The following is a 6,040-nucleotide window of genomic DNA, read 5'->3' on the forward strand; positions in this document are numbered from 1 at the left end:
GCCCCCGGTTACCCCCCATTGTACCTGTATACGGGATCACTGTCACTGTAACACGCCCCTGACATCACCATAAGCTGCAGTATCCCCATATATCTGATGTGCCCCCTGGTTACCCCCCATTGTACCTGTATACGGGATCACAGTCACTGTAACACGCCCCTGACATCACCATAAGCCGCAGTATCCCCATATATCTGATGTGCCCCTGGATACCCCCCATTGTACCCGCATACGGGATCACAGTCACTGTAACACGCCCCTGACATCACCATAAGCCGCAGTACCCCCATATATCTGATGTGCCCCCCGGTTACCCCCCATTGTACCTGCATACGGGATTACAGTCACTGTAACACGCCCTGACATCACCATAAGCCGCAGTACCCCCATATATCTGATGTACCCCCCGGTTACCCCCCATTGTACCTGTATATGGGATCACAGTCACTGTAACACGCCCCTGACATCACCATAAGCCGCAGTACCCCCATATATCTGATGTGCCCCCCCCCGGTTACCCCCCATTGTACCTGTATACGGGATCACAGTCACTGTAACACGCCCCTGACATCACCATAAGCCGCAGTATCCCCATACATCTGATGTGTCCCCGGTTACCCCCCATTGTACCGCATACGGGATCACAGTCGCTGTAACACATCCCTGACATCACCATAAGCCGCAGTATCCCCATATATCTGATGTGCCCCCCCGGTTACCCCCCATTGTACCTGCATACGGGATCACAGTCACTGTAACACGCCCCTGACATCACCATAAGCCGCAGTACCCCCATATATCTGATGTGCCCCCCGGTTACCCCCCATTGTACCTGTATATGGGATCACAGTCTCTGTAACACACCCTGACATCACCATAAGCCGCAGTATCCCCATATATCTGATGTGCCCCCCGGTTACCCCACATTGTACCCGCATACGGGATCACAGTCACTGTAACACGCCGCTGACATCACCATAGGCCGCAGTACCCCCATATATCTGATGTGCCCCCCGGTTACCCCACATTGTACCCGCATACGGGATCACAGTCACTGTAACACGCCGCTGACATCACCATAGGCCGCAGTACCCCCATATATCTGATGTCCCCCCCGGTTACCCCCCCATTGTACCTGCATACGGGATCACAGTCACTGTAACACGCCCCTGACATCACCATAAGCCGCAGTACCCCCATATATCTGATGTGCCCCCCGGTTACCCCCCATTGTACCCGCATACGGGATCACAGTCACTGTAACACGCCCCTGACATCACCATAAGCCGCAGTATCCCCATATATCTGATGTGCCCCCTGGTTACCCCCCATTGTACCCATATACGGGATCACAGTCACTGTAACACGCCCTGACATCACCATAAGCCGCAGTACCCCCATATATCTGATGTACCCCCCGGTTACCCCCCATTGTACCTGTATATGGGATCACAGTCACTGTAACACGCCCCTGACATCACCATAAGCCGCAGTACCCCCATATATCTGATGTGCCCCCCGGTTACCCCCCATTGTACCTGTATACGGGATCACAGTCACTGTAACACGCCCCTGACATCATCATAAGCCGCAGTACCCCCATATATCTGATGTGCCCCCCGGTTACCCCCCATTGTACCTGTATATGGGATCACAGTCTCTGTAACACGCCCTGACATCACCATAAGCCGCAGTATCCCCATATATCTGATGTCCCCCCCGGTTACCCCCATTGTACCTGTATATGGGATCACAGTCTCTGTAACACGCCCTGACATCACCATAAGCCGCAGTACCCCCATATATCTGATGTGCCCCCCGGTTACCTCCCATTGTACCTGCATACGGGATCACAGTCACTGTAACACGCCCCTGACATCACCATAAGCCGCAGTACCCCCATATATCTGATGTGCCCCCCCGGTTACCTCCCATTGTACCTGTATACGGGATCACAGTCACTGTAACACGCCCCTGACATCACCATAAGCCGCAGTACCCCCATATATCTGATGTGCCCCCCGGTTACCCCCCATTGTACCTGCATACGGGATCACAGTCACTGTAACACGCCCCTGACATCACCATAAGCCGCAGTATCCCCATATATCTGATGTGCCCCCCCGGTTACCCCCCATTGTACCTGCATACGGGATCACAGTCACTGTAACACGCCCCTGACATCACCATAAGCCGCAGTACCCCCATATATCTGATGTGCCCCCCGGTTACCCCCCATTGTACCTGTATATGGGATCACAGTCTCTGTAACACGCCCTGACATCACCATAAGCCGCAGTATCCCCATATATCTGATGTGCCCCCCGGTTACCCCACATTGTACCCGCATACGGGATCACAGTCACTGTAACACGCCGCTGACATCACCATAGGCCGCAGTACCCCCATATATCTGATGTGCCCCCCGGTTACCCCACATTGTACCCGCATACGGGATCACAGTCACTGTAACACGCCGCTGACATCACCATAGGCCGCAGTACCCCCATATATCTGATGTCCCCCCCGGTTACCCCCCCATTCTACCTGCATACGGGATCACAGTCACTGTAACACGCCCCTGACATCACCATAAGCCGCAGTACCCCCATATATCTGATGTGCCCCCCGGTTACCCCCCATTGTACCCGCATACGGGATCACAGTCACTGTAACACGCCCCTGACATCACCATAAGCCGCAGTATCCCCATATATCTGATGTGCCCCCTGGTTACCCCCCATTGTACCCATATACGGGATCACAGTCACTGTAACACGCCCTGACATCACCATAAGCCGCAGTACCCCCATATATCTGATGTACCCCCCGGTTACCCCCCATTGTACCTGTATATGGGATCACAGTCACTGTAACACGCCCCTGACATCACCATAAGCCGCAGTACCCCCATATATCTGATGTGCCCCCCGGTTACCCCCCATTGTACCTGTATACGGGATCACAGTCACTGTAACACGCCCCTGACATCATCATAAGCCGCAGTACCCCCATATATCTGATGTGCCCCCCGGTTACCCCCCATTGTACCTGTATATGGGATCACAGTCTCTGTAACACGCCCTGACATCACCATAAGCCGCAGTATCCCCATATATCTGATGTCCCCCCCGGTTACCCCCATTGTACCTGTATATGGGATCACAGTCTCTGTAACACGCCCTGACATCACCATAAGCCGCAGTACCCCCATATATCTGATGTGCCCCCCCGGTTACCTCCCATTGTACCGCATACGGGATCACAGTCACTGTAACACGCCCCTGACATCACTATAAGCCGCAGTACCCCCATATATCTGATGTGCCCCCCGGTTACCCCACATTGTACCTGTATACGGGATCACAGTCGCTGTAACACGCCCCTGACATCACCATAAGCCGCAGTACCGCCATATATCTGATGTCCCCCCCGGTTACCCCCATTGTACCTGTATATGGGATCACAGTCTCTGTAACACGCCCTGACATCACCATAAGCCGCAGTACCCCCATATATCTGATGTGCCCCCCCGGTTACCTCCCATTGTACCTGCATACGGGATCACAGTCACTGTAACACGCCCCTGACATCACCATAAGCCGCAGTACCCCCATATATCTGATGTGCCCCCCGGTTACCCCACATTGTACCTGTATACGGGATCACAGTCGCTGTAACACGCCCTGACATCACCATAAGCCGCAGTATCCCCATATATCTGATGTCCCCCCCGGTTACCCCCATTGTACCTGTATACGGGATCACAGTCGCTGTAACACACCCCTGACATCACCATAAGCTGCAGTACCCCCATATATCTGATGTGCCCCCCGGTTACCCCCCATTGTACCCGCATACGGGATCACAGTCACTGTAACACGCCCCTGACATCACCATAAGCCGCAGTACCCCATATATCTGATGTGCCCCCCGGTTACCCCCCATTGTACCTGTATATGGGATCACAGTCACTGTAACACCCCCCTGACATCACCATAAGCCGCAGTACCCCCATATATCTGATGTGCCCCCGGTTACCCCCCATTGTACCTGTATACGGGATCACAGTCTCTGTAACACGCCCCTAACATCACCATAAGCCGCAGTACCCCCATATATCTGATGTGCCCCCGGTTACCCCCCATTGTACCTGCATACGGGATCACAGTCACTGTAACACGCCCCTGACATCACCATAAGCCGCAGTACCCCCATATATCTGATGTGTCCCCCGGTTACCCCACATTGTACCTGCATACGGGATCACAGTCACTGTAACACGCCCCTGACATCACCATAAGCCGCAGTACCCCCATATATCTGATGTGCCCCCGGTTACCCCCCATTGTACCTGCATACGGGATCACAGTCACTGTAACACACCCCTGACATCACCATAAGCCGCAGTATCCCCATATATCTGATGTGCCCCCCGGTTACCCCCCATTGTACCCGTATACGGGATCACAGTCACTGTAACACGCCCCTGACATCACCATAAGCGGCAGTATCCTCATATATCTGATGTGCCCCCCGGTTACCCCCCATTGTACCTGTATACGGGATCACAGTCACTGTAACACGTCCCTGACATCACCATAAGCCGCAGTACCGCCATATATCTGATGTGCCCCCGGTTACCCCCCATTGTACCTGTATACGGGATCACAGTCGCTGTAACACACCCCTGACATCACCATAAGCCGCAGTATCCCCATATATCTGATGTGCCCCCGGTTACTCCCCATTGTACCTGTATACGGGATCACAGTCACTGTAGCACGCCCCTGACATCACCATAAGCCGCAGTATCCCCATATATCTGATGTGCCCCCGGTTACTCCCCATTGTACCCGTATACGGGATCACAGTCACTGTAACACACCCCTGACATCACCATAAGCCGCAGTATCCCCATATATCTGATGTGCCCCCGGTTACTCCCCATTGTACCTGTATACGGGATCACAGTCACTGTAACACGCCCCTGACATCACCATAAGCCGCAGTATCCCCATATATCTGATGTGTCCCCCGGTTACCCCCCATTGTACCTGTATACGGGATCACAGTCGCTGTAACACGCCCCTGACATCACCATAAGCCGCAGTACCGCCATATATCTGATGTGCCCCCCGGTTACCCCCTATTGTACCTGTATACGGGATCACAGTCTCTGTAACACGCCCCTGACATCACCATAAGCCGCAGTACCGCCATATATCTGATGTGCCCCCCGGTTACCCCCCATTGTACCTGTATACGGGATCACAGTCTCTGTAACACGCCCCTGACATCACCATAAGCCGCAGTATCCCCATATATCTGATGATCCCCCGGTTACCCCCCATTGTACCTGTATACGGGATCACAGTCTCTGTAACACGCCCTGACATCACCATAAGCCGCAGTACCCCCATATATCTGATGTGCCCCCCGGTTACCCCCCATTGTACCCGCGTACGGGATCACAGTCACTGTAACACGCCCCTGACATCACCATAAGCCGCAGTACCCCCATATATCTGATGTACCCCCCGGTTACCCCCCATTGTACCTGCATACGGGATCACAGTCACTGTAACATGCCCCTGACATCACCATAAGCCGCAGTATCCCCATATATCTGATGTGCCCCCCGGTTACCCCACATTGTACCTGTATACGGGATCACAGTCACTGTAACACGCCCCTGACATCACCATAAGCCGCAGTATCCCCATATATCTGATGTGCCCCCTGGTTACCTCCCATTGTACCTGCGTACGGGATCACAGTCACTGTAACACGCCCCTGACATCACCATAAGCCGCAGTATTCCCATATATCTGATGTGTCCCCCGGTTACCCCCCATTGTACCTGTATACGGGATCACAGTCTCTGTAACACGCCCCTGACATCACCATAAGCCGCAGTATCCCCATATATCTGATGTGCCCCCCGGTTACCCCCCATTGTACCCGCATACGGGATCACAGTCACTGTAACACGCCCCTGACATCACCATAAGCCGCAGTACCCCCATATATCTGATGT

The sequence above is a fragment of the Crinia signifera genome, chromosome 19, assembly GCF_055691185.1.
Source record: "Crinia signifera chromosome 19, ASM5569118v1, whole genome shotgun sequence".
Lineage (NCBI taxonomy): Eukaryota > Metazoa > Chordata > Amphibia > Anura > Myobatrachidae > Crinia > Crinia signifera.